Source organism: Alligator mississippiensis, chromosome 13, assembly GCF_030867095.1.
Source record: "Alligator mississippiensis isolate rAllMis1 chromosome 13, rAllMis1, whole genome shotgun sequence".
NCBI lineage: Eukaryota > Metazoa > Chordata > Crocodylia > Alligatoridae > Alligator > Alligator mississippiensis.
Genome location: NC_081836.1, coordinates 24,763,692 through 24,778,315, shown reverse-complemented (window position 1 = coordinate 24,778,315; position 14,624 = coordinate 24,763,692). Strand labels below are relative to the sequence as shown.

At 46.3% G+C, this 14,624-nt stretch overlaps 1 protein-coding gene across 2 annotated transcripts in view; it reads left to right on the top strand.

The window, feature by feature from the left end:
- SRL (sarcalumenin) overlaps window positions 1–14,624 on the top strand; it is a 45,818-nt gene that overhangs the window by 23,602 nt on the left and 7,592 nt on the right. The window lies entirely within an intron of this gene.

Genomic DNA, 14,624 nt, shown 5'->3' with positions numbered 1-14,624 from the left:
CAGAGTCAGCATTATAAGGATAGATGTTTTAGTAGGTGTTGTCAGGTGAACCTGTCCCATTTAGTCAGAGACATTTGCAGTTCCCTCACCCTGCCCAGGCCAAGGGAGAAAACATTTTAACCCATCCCTTGTTTGGATTAAATCTGAGACTGTTTCAGTGCATATCATTGTTGCTACTGTTCATAGGCATTTGATGATGGTGTATTGATATGGCCATGAAATTGGGGGCCCCGGTCATGTTACAGCCAAGTAGTTGGCTGCTGGGGCCATGAATTTGGTAGGTCCCTATTCATAAACATAGGTCTATATATGTAAACATATATATATGTTAATGTGTGTGTGTTTGTATATATATACAGGCAGTCCTCAGACTTACAACACAGTTGGTTCCTGAAAACCACATCTAAAGTCAAAATGTAACTCAGAACCAATTTTCTCATAAGAAACTATGTTACAAATGGGGGATTGGTTCCTGAACCAAGGCCCACTATTTGCACCAGAAATACACCAGAATTTTGTACTCAATCAGTTATTGATGAGCAATATAGCTACATTAATGTATTTATATTGTAAATAGCAGTCATATTGATTTGAAAGGACTTCTTTGAGGTGACTTTGCTGGACTTTTTGAAAGGCTCTTGGTTGGACTTTTTGAAGGGCTGACGTCTTCTCAGGATTCTTGGCTGCAGATTTTTCTGGAGTCTTGTCTGCTTTCTTAAAAAAAGTGTCTAAGAAAGTTTGGACAGATGTTCTCCAGGGAGATGAGCGACGCAGTGAATTTGTTCGCTGGCATGGCATCGCATTGGATCAAGCATTGTAAAGTCGACACTGACATCGTAAAGTTGAAACAGGGTGTCAATTTATAAGCGTTGCAAAATGATGTAACTTGAACTGGTGCAAGTCGAGGACTGCTTATATATGTATGTGTATATATATGAAATGTGTCTCTATACCTATCTATACTGAATAAAGCTACATCTGTAGTCATAGATGTATAACATATATAGATATTTGTGATTTAGGTAGTAAATGACCAGGCCAGCATTCTAAGGGTTAAGTGAGCTATGAGACGATGTTTGCATACAGCTCAGGGTGCTTATTACTTCTTTGCCATGGATGGTGCACTATGGGGTTTGTGCTTGTGACGTTTTATATCAAGCCCTGGTACTGGCATGAAGAGATGCTGCCCCAAGCAGCTCATCCTTCCCAGTTGCCTAAATGGGAGATCATTTTGTGGTGTGGCTTATGACCAGCCTAGGTGACCATGAAAAACAGTAGCATCTATTTGTGTGCCCTGCCATGCGTGACACCCCCTACTTTTCATGTTGGGGTATGTGGCCTAGGAACGGTCCCCTCACCAGTTTAGGCACCCAGAACAAAACAATTGCCTCAGATCAGCTGAGACCACAAGGCTCTTCTACTATGGAAAAAAGAGCAGCTGTGCAGCAAGTTTGATGTATAGTGGATCACCAACCTGCAGCCAAGTAGGGATGTACCATCCCAGAAGCAGACCCTTTTGGACCAGCAACTGGGGACTTTTTTAAGTCCCCAAAGCAGGGAAGAATCCCTACCATCTCAGCACGCCTTGCCTTCCCCTTCATGCTTAGTGGCACCTCTCCTCCCCTCCCATTCCCTTATTTCCCACCTGCTGCTATCAGTGTTCCTAGCTGACCCTGGGGTGCTAGAAGCTCTGGAGCTGCTCCTGCCCCACTCTAGCCAGACATCTGGAGACAGTGACAGCTGGAGACAGTGCCAGTGGGCATGTTCTGCCTCCCTGTCTGATCCCCTTGGGCATTCTCTGCCAGGCTGGGAGCAGGCTTGGGGAATGGGAGCCTACAGGAGTGGCTATAGAACTCCACCCTCATCTCAGTCCAGGACAGCAGAGATGATGGCAGCAATGGGAAGGGAACGCAAGGCAAAGAATGGGAGGGAAGAGAAGGTACCACTGAACACGGAGGGTAAGGGAGGGGATGCTGAGAGCAGGGGTAGGGTTTTTACCTGATTCAGAGACTTAAAAAAACCCCTGGTTGCTGCTCCTGCCATGTGGTCTTGTCTGCCCCAGTTGGGGGGAAGCTGGGAACAGAGGTGCCACCACCCCTGAGGCCCTGGTCACTGCTTCCACACCCCTCTTTACAAAAACTTGAATGCATCTGTCACTACCAAAGATCAGGGTTCCAGCCTTGGAAGAAAACCAGCTTTAAGCAGGTCTCTAAAGTCTGAATTGAAATGGAACAGCCCATGCTATCCATGATAAGGTCAGGGAAACATAGCATATAGGGCCTTTCATGGAAAAAACATGAGCAGATTACTAACATTTGTCCAAATCTCCTGAGCAAAAGTGGATGCGAAGAAAGATCAAGCCCCACTGAGAAGGAAAACTTCTGGTTTCCTAGTACTGATAATAAGCAACCAGCTTCAGACCATTCAGCCAGCAGTGCAGCTCATATGTCCCTCTGTTGTGTGAGGAGGCATGTATTGCTTCCTTACATCTATAGCAGGAAGCCAGGACAACACTGAGGAAGGCTATAAGCAGAAGCTCTTCTCTAAAGATGGAGGAAATCTCAGGATAACCACTTCTCTGATTCTAGTGAAGACTTGCACAGCATATGAAGGCAGAGGCTCTTTCTATGATCAGTTACCACTGTCATTTGATAGGAAGTCAGGCATAGACTTATTTCGAACCCATGTGAAAAGGGGGGCAAAGAAGATGCCTAAGTGCTATCCTGAATTAGCCTCTCAGCTTGAGGTGGTCTGAACATACTGGGGTAGAAGGAGCACATCACTGGATTCTTCCTGTTGGGAAGCTTGGCACACATGGAGCAGCACATTTGCTCATGCAGCCAAGAGCAGAGCTGAGAGTGTTTATCAATCTTGGCCTTCACTGAGGAAGCAGATGAAGTTAACAGCAACATCCAACAAGTATTTTATTGCAAACGGAATGTCTCATATGCACAGGCATGCTTTCACCAAGGGCACAGGCACACCATCTGTACTCAGGCTACAAGGGCTTTACTCTGCCAGAAGACCCTGTATTGAGTGGGGCTACTCAGAGAGTAGAACTGGCAGAATTGGGTTCAAAAGCAATAGAGCCATAGAGGAAACAGGGAGCCTTGACAAAACTATGTGCATTGTGTCACTGGGTTATAAAGAAGCGTGAATGCTATCTTGCAGGTGGTACTTTGTATAAGGAACTTTTGGAAGAATTGCAGGGACTGTCTCACTCCCTGCTGGAGGTGGGATGCAAGCTGAACGTGTGAGGGGTAGGTCAGCCAGCTATGGAGCAGGGGGCCATAAGCAGTAAAAGAAAAGATGTTGCGTGGAAAAGGAGAGCCCTGTTTTCCTTGTGGAAAAGGACAGCCCTTTGAGTCCCTTTGGCAGAAGTGAGCAACACAGAACAGCTGAGGTCTGCTGGCTGGGGAAGCACATGCAGGCAGAAGGTGAAAGGCTCTTAAAGAGGGAGGCATCAGTCATAGTAAAGGAGTGAGAGGAGTGAGTTCATGTCCTCAGATCATTACTGGTGGGGAGGTGATTCCTATGTCTTTCCCAAAAGCAGTCCAAAAGCAGTGTCAGACAGTTGCAAGCATTCCCAATGTGCTTGGATTTGGAATTAGTTTGGGGCCAGAGGTCACTACAGTTTGTAAAGAGGCCCCTTTCTAAACTGGAGAAATGGGGATAGTGCCCAGTAGCCTGGCAACGGCAAATAATTTGTCTGGGTGAGTTCAAAGCTATGGGCAAGGAGCAAGGTGCCAGGTGTAGGAATGGGTCTCCACAAATGTGTTGCAGGTAGGCAAGCAGATGGCTCACCTAATGCCATTCCCTAGGTGCCCAGGCCAACCCATGAAGCATTACGGCAGCCCAAATTAGAAGTGGAAGAGTGAGGACAGCAACAGATGATAGTTCTGCATAGAGCTGATAAAAACTGGAGTTTCTGTCCTGTAGGAAATTTCAATATTTCTAGATTTGTTTTTGTCTAAGATTGGAATAAAAAGACAGACACTACCACTCTGCGGAGTGAGACTAGCCAGGAGGCTCAGTAGCAGTCCAGCAACAGGGGGAGACTGTGATGTATCAAGGGAGATGTAGCTCAGGCACCTAGTAAGGCTCAGAGGAGATAACAGGAGCCTGGGGAACAGGAACTACCACTCCCATGAGGTATGACAGTGGTTCAGGTGGACACAGAAGTTAACGCTGGTCCAGAGCAAAATAATACATTTTGATTTACACAAAGTCCCATTTTTCTGACAAAATAATTTCAATTTTACTGACCTGCCCTATTTATATGCATTGCATTTGGTCATTTATTGTTGCTAGCCAACAGCTAGTCAAACTGGTAGCCCCACAAAACTAGAACACAACAGAACTCTTCTGAATCTGTGTGCTGATGGTGTGCTGTTGTCACCGTAATGTTGTGAAAGGGATGTATAGGGATTCTGGTGAGGAACACCAGCTCGGCTTTAAAGGGGGTAGTTACCTTTGTCTCTTAAAAGGCACTTTGTTAATTATTCTGAAAATAATTATTTTATTTTCAAAAGTGATTTATTAATTTGTCTCTAAAATGAAGGGAAAAATGAAAGGGAAAAAACTCTTGAACAGCAAAAGATCTCCTTCTGAATTCTTCCTGCTTATATTATTGACTTTGGAAAGATCAGAGTCAAGGCAGTTTTTGCTTACCAGGCAGATAATGGCAAAATTAATGCTTTACAGATCTAGGGTCAAATCTTTGGTGTAAACAGTTAAGCTCTGTTTAAGGCAGTGAGGCTAGACAGTGTCTCTGTTGGGACAACAGCAGAAGACCTGGCTAGGATTTCACATGTGAAAAATGAGACAAGGATAAAGTAGGATTTGTCGAAAATGTTCTGTCAAAATTGTTTTTCAGTGGAAGATTCAATACTTAACTACATGACATTTTGTGAAAAGCACCTGCTTTCTGTGGAACATTTTGGTTTTGCATGGACAAACCTGAAAACCAAAATATTTAAATCTGGACATGCTGGCAGAGCTGGCTGGTGGAACTTGTCGTTTATTTGCCTTATTCCCCCCCTGCCCCCCCAGCCCCAGCATTCCCCAGCAGGACTATAACTTGCATATTTTGCATCTTGGCCAGGAATTTTCACAGTGCACTGTGTCTTGGCAAGAGGAGAGATTCTGGGAAATAAAGGATAAAAAAACATTTTTTGATCAACTCTTCAGCTTCCTCCCTCAGGTTCGCTGCCAAGATTTTTGAGTTCATGCCCAGGAGTGGGCAGAAAGCTCGGCAGTGACAGGGCCTGGGGTGAGGAGAGGAAAGGAAGCAGGCAGAGCTGCAGGAAGTCACCAGAATGCAATGAAGCTTCTTCATACTATGAAAGGCCCAGCACCAGAACAGGCCTTGAGGATGAACTGACTGTGAGCTAGCCCAGGTCTAAGCTTTTTGACATGTGAGCTGCAGCATAATCCAAGCTACTTAGCTTCAAGCAGGAACTTACAGGCCTGTTTAGACAAAAACAGATATCAGACTTCTGAGTACAGTTCAGCCAAGCGGCAGTTCAAAGCCAAAGATTCCTTCCAGCCCTTTCAGCATCCAGCATGTCAGTCTGCTCCGGATGCACAGGGCAGAATGGAGTACACGCTGCAGGGCTGACAGACATAACATCTCATTTTTGCCAGCAGACTCAGTGAATGGCTCACTTGAGGCAAAGAGCAGATAGGCCACAACAGGATTTTCCTTGCTTTTTTTCTGATCATAAATGCACACCATAAATTCTTTCTGAGACTCACCCATCTGAGGGCCATGTCACACAGGCCACTTAACATGTATCTGAGACATAGTAAGCACGATCATGCCATATTCAAAATGGCCTGAGCAGTCACATAGTAATTATTTCTACAATCTCAGTCCATTCTGGGTAGGGCTGGAGCCAGCTGTGCTTCGTCTCCACTCTCCCTCCTCTCCCGGCCCCTGACCACAGTGCAACTTGCACATCCACCGATGAGGAGGTGCAACGCCCACTCCTGGAGCCTGTCCTCTCCCTGCCACATGCCCGGCACTGCCCAGCCTGAGAGCACCTGCCCCTGACATTACACATCTCTGCTGCTGATGGCAGGTGGAGGGAGGTATGGTATGCCAAGCCCAGGAGAGAGTGTTGCGTCTGCCACTGGATCCATGGAGTGGGCCAGGTCTGCCAATGGCAAAAAGAGACACTGGGTTCAGTTCAAGACTTTGCTGCAATACAGGGGATCAGACCAATAGTCAGCTAGCTGTGCTTGTATTATCATTGGAGCAGTCCAATGATAACACACATTACTTAATATGATCTGGAGATACTTCTCTTGCAAAATGTCCTATCTTTGCTATGATACAGTGACACTTAGCACAGGTTTTACTGCTTAAATGTGTAGATGCTCATGTTTCAAGTGCTGTTAACACATCCTATGTGTAAGGTGTAACATGGCCCTGAGGCATCTTGAGATCCTAAGGCAGAGAAGGTGACCCTTCAGGTTACCATGCAGAACTTTGCCATGTTACCTGTGAGGGCAAGGACACCCACACCACCTGAATTTGGGATTAGCCTAAGCATCAATCATGAGACAAATAAGGTGCTGTTGGTGTTGTGCTGCTCAAGGCCGCAATTAGGACCACAGTTGGACTAGGCCTGGCATGTTTTAGCTGATGCCCACATTCTACTTAAGTACAGATTTATTAAGCCACACCAAGATATCAGAAGAGGCTTGCTGGTAACTAAAAGCTAACCTGCTTCTTTTGTATCCCCTTTGCAATTCCCATTTCAAGGCCATACCACAGGGCCAAGATCTGACTTCATATGTGCATGTGGGAGGGATCCCAGAAATGCAGCTGAGTGCTGATATACTTTCTCAGCTGGCCCTAAGAATCTGAATGCTAATTTGAGTCTCTAGGTAGTAAAAGAAGCACTTGTATCCTAGAGCATCACCCAGAATGTTGTCCTGGGGACCCAAGGAGAGCCATCATGGCTTCCCCCTCATGTTGACCTGTTGCATATGAAGCACTTCTGAGAATGTGCTGAAAGCACCAAAGGCAGGACAGAGAGACCTCTCATTCTCCCATCTCCAGTGAAAAAATGATTCCAGTTACTTTATCTTGTTGATGTCCCTTTGTCCTTGGAAATTACCCTCCTTCCCCTTGCAAACCAGGTACACATGACATGGTGCAGATGCTTGTTTCTTCAGGTCTCAATCCTCTCTACCACTTGGCTTCAGTATGAGGACAGTGAACAGGGCTTGAGGTCTTCTTTGGCTAGGTGCATATGTATGCTGCTTTGGTCCAAAACAAATCTGCTCTAAGGTGCAACATCCCTTCTGATTGGTGGGGATAAACATCCAAAATTCAGTGTCCACTGATCAGAGTCAAACAGGGCAAAAATAACTTGTTCAGACACGTTCCTCTCTTTCTGAATACAGCTTATCTGTAGCCAACTGGCCCTACTTTCTTCCTGATCCCTCACAAGATTTTTTTTATCTTGTGGGCTCTATAACAACATCCTCCAGTGTCCAATCCAGTGTTTTTCTATCTTTTTTCATTTGTGGACCCTTAAAAAAATTTTGAATGGAGGTGCAGACTCCTTTGAATTGTAAGAGTGGGTATTCACGTACTTTTGATTGATCATAATCATCTTTCACAGACCCCTTAGACTCAGTCTGCTGACACTCAGGGGTCCACAGGTCAAAGGTCAAAAACCACTGGTCTAATCCATTCAGCTGGATTTCCCATGGTGCATGCCAGTGCAGAAACTAGCAGAGGCATCACACATTTAGAGCACACAACTAAATGAAACACTAAGAGACTCCTGATTGGTGAACCTGCAATTTTCCGAAGAGTTTTCTGTTGAAGTGAAAAGTTGTGCTGCTTTGCCTGGGAGAGTGGGGGTGATTTTTGCTTACAAGCTCCCATTGAACTGTTTGATCACTTGCTGTTCTTACTTTTGGCTGGAAACTTAATTTCTTTCACTCACTGACCTCAGTCCTTTAACTGGAGTGGCCCCAAATGTCCCTGCTTTTCTTTTTTTTTATTTTATCAAAGTGACATCTTGGTGAGAGTAGAGAAAATACAGTGAACCCAGTGCCCTCTGCATCTGTTGAAAATCTTTAGCTTTAGTAGAGTCACACTGAAAACATATGGCAATACAAAAATCGAATCCCACCAAGGCACTCTCCCTGCTCTGCAGTTGAGGCCCCCTCTGCACATGTAGGTAAAGGCATTATGGGATCTAATGTGCAAGCCACATAATCGGGCCTCCTGCCATGCCATACTTGCTTGTGGGATTGCACGTTAGATCCCATTGTGCCTTATTGCTGGTGGATATCACCTTATTGCCACAATCTCCAAGGCTCAAGGGTGCATAAAACCCCAGGCCATGAGGATTGAGGCAGCCATGATTCCTAGGTGAAACCTCCAGACACAGGGTTGCAGCAGTCATAATCTCCAGGGCAGAACAGAGACAAACCCCTGGGCCCTGAGGAGAGAAGCAGCCACAATCCCTTAGGTCTGGGATTCATGTGCCCCTGAGCCCTGGAGATCACAGCTGGCCTAATCATCAGGGCCCAGGGGTTTCACACTGGGCATGGTGCACCTTGGCAGCTGGGAGCCTTGTCAACTGATGGGGCTCCCAGCTGCAGGGGAGACCCTACTACACCTGCAAATTAAAGCTCAATAGCAACCAGCTATAAAGCTAGTACATATTTTTGAGGTCTGCCTTTAAAGCTGGTTGGAGCTTTTTATCATGTGATAAGTACTTTGCACAAGTAGCTGGTCTTAAGGTAATTGCACAATTAACCAATTAATTGTGCAATACCTGTAATGTGTAGAGGGGGCCTGACAGTTACCAACAAAGCATCTCGGGGCACCTTGGAGAACTAGAAACTCCATCTGCTTGCTCAGACTGTTTTAATTAATAGTGTTTCACAAAATAATAAAACTCCCAGTATGTAGCTGACATTTGGTAGGAATTCCAAGATACCAGACACTGGATGAGAGGCTACTAGATACTTATTGTTTGTTATGGTTCCTTCTTTAAGTTTAAAAAGGGAGAAAGGAAAAGATATGAGAGAGAAGGAGTCAGAGCCAGAGCCAGAGAAGGGAATGAAGAGATCTAAGAGGAGACAGAAGAGCTCTACTGCCTGAAGTTCTGCTGGTCCTCCAGACTTCAGCTGGAGTAGTGGGTACTCAGCACTTCTGAGAATCAAGCCCTAAATGTCCTGCCAGCTGCAGTCTTATGGTGCCATTGCAATTTGCAGGATGCCATGGTCTGCTTTTGTGTTAGCTGAAGGTGACAATTGGGTGACAGGCTGGATCACACATGCTGATCACTTCTCCACTTTCCATGGGTACTTTACAGTGAACAATGCTGATCTCCTGCAACTCAGTGCTCTATGTATGGCTGAGATTGCTTCCCAAGTGATAGATTCTTATTCCCTAGGTCTCCTGTGTGCAAGTTTCCTCTTTGCCACTTGGGCATTGATCACACATAGCAGTAGCTGCCACTAGAACTATTCATTTTTCATTACTTGCAGCCCCTAGAATCCATAGCTCTGCTTCTAATTAAAGCATATGTCTGAGCTCCTATGCATAGTGATGTGAGCACTGCAGTGCAAAGGGGAGGCAAGGCGAATGCGGGGCCATGTCTGATAACTGTGGCGACTGTGTACCTGGTTTCCAGGGGCCTTTCTTGACCTATCATTCCTTAATCTGGGAGCACTGCAGAAGCAGAAAAATCAGGCTATGAGATGGAGGAGAAAGGAGCTCCATATCCCTCTCAATGACATCTCCTGCAACTACTGTAAAAGACACAAAAGGCCAAACCTCACAAGCTGGTGTCACTGGGGATGTGAAGCAGGATAAACACCTCCTGTAAGGTGCTAGGGATCAGATGCCAGTGGCAGAGCAGTTTGAAGTTGAACTTTTTCATATATTTCATAGATTTCATAGACATTAGGGCTGGAAGGGACCTCGGAAGATCATCGAGTCCAGCCCCCCGCCCAAAGGGCAGGACGTCACCTGGGGTCATAGGATCCCAGCAAGATAAGCATCCAGTTTCATCTTGAAGGTGTTCAATGAAGGCGCTTGAACAACCTCCGGCGGCAGGCTGTTCCAGACCTTGGGGGCTTGGACAGTAAAGAAATTCTTCCTTATGTCCAGCCTGAAACGATCTTGTAGTAGTTTGTGACCATTCGTCCTCATCATCCCTTGGGGCGCTCTGGTGAACAAACGTTCCCCTAGATACTGGTGATCACCCCTGATAAACTTATAGGTGGCCATCAGATCACCCCTGAGCCTGCGCTTTTCCAGGCTAAAGAGCCCTAGGGCTCTCAGCCTGTCATCGTAGGGTCTGCTTCCCTGACCCCTGATCATGCGCGTGGCTCTTCTCTGGACTCTCTCAAGCTTCTCCACATCCTTTTTGAATTGTGGAGCCCAAAACTGGACGCAGTACTCCAGCTGCGGCCTCACTAAGGCCGAGTACAGGGGGAGAATGACATCCCGGGATTTGCTTGAGAAGCATCTATGGATGCAAGCCAGCGTTTTGGTCGCTTTACTAGCCGCAGCATCGCATTGCAGGCTCATGTTCATCTTGTGGTCAATGATGACCCCCAAGTCTCTTTCTTCCATAGTGCTAACCAACATAGCACTGCCGAGCCTATAAGGATGCTGCGGGTTTTTTTTCCCAAGGTGGAGAACCTTGCATTTATCGGCGTTGAACACCATCAGATTCTCATCCGCCCACTTGCTGAGCCTGTCCAGGTCCGCCTGGATCACCCGCCTGTCTTCTGGTGTGGATGCTTTGCCCCAAAGTTTGGTGTCATCGGCGAACTTGGCCAGTCCGCTTCTGACTCCAGTGTCCACATCGTTAATGAAGATGTTGAACAGTATGGGTCCAAGGACAGAGCCCTGGGGGACCCCACTGGTCACAGGACACCACGATGAGTGACTTCCATCAATTACTACCCTCTGGGTCCGACCCCGGAGCCAATTTTCCAGCCAGTGGATCGTGGGGGACCCAAGGCGACAATTGGCCAGTTTCTCCAAGAGACGATCATGGGACACCAGATCGAAGGCTTTTTTGAAGTCAAGATATATGACATCAATCTCATCTCCCTTGTCCAGGTGATAGATCACCTGGTCGTAGAAGGAAATGAGATTGGTCAAGCAAGACCTACCCGCAACAAACCCGTGCTGGCTATCCCTTAAGATGTTGACGTCGGCCAGTCCATTAAGGATGGCCTCTTTAATAAACTTTTCTAAGATCTTCCCCGGGATAGAAGTCAGGCTGATGGGCCTATAGTTAGCCGGATCCACTTTCCTCCCTTTCTTGAAGATAGGCACCACGTTGGCCTTCTTCCAGTCTTCGGGCACTACACCAGAGCGCCAAGAGTTTTCAAAGATCCGTGCTAGAGGCTGGGCTATGATGCTCGCCAGCTCCTTGAGTACCCTGGGGTGAAGATTGTCAGGGCCGGCTGACTTGAAGGTATCCAGCTTCTCAAGATGTTCCTTCACAAAGTCAGCATTAATGGAGGGCAGGGGATCACCCTCACCCGGACTTCCCGGCCCTGTAGCAGGCACAGGCGTCCCATGGGGCTGATGAAAGACCGACGCAAAGTACCTATTTAATAGGTTGGCTTTTTCCTAGGCGTCAGTTGTCAGTTGCCCCATCTGGTTCAGCAGGGGTCCAACGTTGCCCCTGCTTTTCCTCCGGCTCCCCACATATCTGAAAAAGGACTTTTTATTGTCCTTGATGCTCAAAGCTAGCTGGAGTTCAGTTGCAGCCTTGGCTTTCCTGGTCTGCTCCCTACAGGACCGGACCAGTGCAGAATAATCCTCCTTGGAGGTGACTCCCATCCTCCATCCTTTGTAGGCCTTTCTTTTTAGCCTCAGGAGGTCTGCTAGGTCCCTGGAGAGCCAGGGGGGCTGCTGTGCCCTCTTGCTGCCTTTCCTCCGAGATGGAGGAACTTTTTGAGATTCAGGAGTTGTGAAAGAGGAGGTGAAGGCTCCGCTGAAGTTCTTGGCAAAACTGGCATTGATTTCAATGGGACAGAATACCCTCCGGAGATTAGCAAAGGGGAGCAACCAGCCAAAAGACAATAAGCTGGGGGGAAGCCTGTCTGAGGTAATTCAAGGCACAAGGGCTGTGTCTACATGTGAGACTGACTGCGCAGTAACTCGATACTACCGCGTGGTAGCATCCCATGGCAATAACAGTGATCCAACGCTACTGTGCAGTAGTATTAGGCTACTGTGCAGTAGTGTCACAAAAATGGTGTTCACTGGCACTACTGTGCAGTAACTCGGGTTACTGCACATTTATTAGTACTTGTTTATAAGTACTAAATAAATGCACAGTAACACCTGCACAGTAGCATCTTGTGTAGACACTGTCAAGGAGACAAAACGTGCCTTGTGTGGGACCTGTGCTGTAAATCTGTCCTTCTCTTCCTCTTAGTTTTAGCCCCCCTCAGAGATAAATCCTTGATACTCTTGACAGCACTTAGCCTTGCTGGTGACCATAGGCAATCTACTTACCCTCTGTTTTCCAATATATAAAGTTAAATCACCACCCTCAGAGGCCACATGGACTTTCTGTAGGTGTGTAAGTGCTGCCCTGAATGGGAGTCAGCGAGAAGGGTGAATTCATTTATATCTGTCAAGCATCTTGAGACACTAGTGAAAATATTCATATCTACTCTCAGTATAACAACACATTAGTTTTAATCATTGCTTTCCTTGATTTTCTTCAAGATCCATCCCTGTGTATGCTGCCAACATGACATCCATTCCATTATACATTTTGCTTTATTTTTTTTAATAACCACTTAGTCTTACATGGAGTAGTATATATTAGTTGGGTTATGGTACATAAATGAATATATGTAATATGCACGGGATAAATTTGATGGGATGTCTAACTATTTTCAACATGTTCCCTTCACTGCTCAGGCTATGCCATAGCTTCAGTTTAGTACAGGGAAATGAGCCTTCTAAGTATTACCATAACACTGAATCTATGAGTGAAAGCAAAGATCCAGGATCTCTACCCCTGAAAATACAAGCTTAATTTGTGAGGATCACATGTGCTAGCCTCAGCTGTAGCAGACCTGTCAGCCTTTACCTGTGGCCCAGCCATAAGTAGAATAGGAGGGAATGCCATATGACATGGGTCACCTGAGGATGATGGCTGCAGCTGATCTCTAGCACAACTTGACGTGCTGCTCACAGTAGTTATCCCAAACTGTATGGCTCTTTAGGGGGCTCCTTTGCACAGCACTGGCAGCAACAGGGAGGGGTGATTTTTTTCTCTGCCTATATGTGGCTGGGTTGAGTGCTCTTGGGTAGATCAGGGCCAGACCCTGGGAAGTGCTGAACACCTGCATCACCCTGCCCAGAAGAGATGTTAATTCTTGCCTCTCAGCAGGTGGCTTCAGGTCTGATCCTACAAGACCATTCTTCCACCTTGCAAGGCTTTCTCTTGGCTTCAGCTGAACTAGTTATATGCATAAGGGCTACTTATTTGGAGAGGCCGGGATCCTGTTTCCTTCAGCGTCAATGACAAAACTCTCATGATTTCAATGGGGCTCCCAGCAAATTTTCTCCCTGGTTCCTACATGCTGGGCTGTATCATGCTACGCAACTGGCAGCATCTTTCTTCCACCCTGCTTCAAAGCCTGCAGGGGTTTGCACCACTTGGTTTTCCCATATGTAAAAGGGGGATCTGACCAGCTGGAAGGAGAGTAGCTGTGACCAAGGCCTCAAAAGTTTGGGAAGGAAAAATAGGTGAGTGAACGACAGATCTTTATCTGACACATGGTGGAATTGGAACCAGCACTTATCCCCTTCCTGAGGCAAGACACTGACCTTGCTTACAAAGTGCTGAGAAGCAGTGCCCCTTCCAGAATTTTGTGCATATCACTTTGGTCTTTATAACAATAACGTTTCATATTTTAAATGGTTGCACACAATTGAATAAACGACAGATCCTTTTGTCTAGCTGCAGTTCTGACATCTCAGAGCCTGAGAAAGGCTGCTGAGTGGTTGACAAAATGCAAATTGAGTTTCATTCTAAAGAAGATATAAAGAGGCAGTTGCAAAATTCTGCGAATCTGTTCCACACAAACGTTCTCACTTGACCACTTGCATGTGCAAAATAGAGAAGCCATTATGCTGCAGTTCCCAATCCTGCACAAGTACTGGTTGTTGCAGGGGCAAGCACATTTTGAACCCCCTGGTGCCTTTAAAAATGGGGGTCTCTAAAATTGATTCTAAATTCATCAGGTAAATATTTTTTTCAAGTAGAATTAAAAATAAAAACCCTTCCCTTCAAGGCCTTGTGTAATCTGGAAAGAGTCAGTCTCACAAAACTCATCTGCATTAATCCAGGATGAGATGGAAGCAGTTAAATTTCTGCTGGGTGATACTTTGACTATGGCATGCTAGTTAATAATGGAATTAGCCCTAATTTGTCCATCTCTGTTCAAGAGATTTCTCAGCCCAGTAAGCCGTGAGGAGAGTCTGGTTCTCCCATGTGTTACTGCTACAGAAACACTGGTCATGCAGGGTACGTCTACACCATACCAGCAATATGTCCTGGCTGGAATCCCCACTCCTTCCTGAGCGTGCACACGCA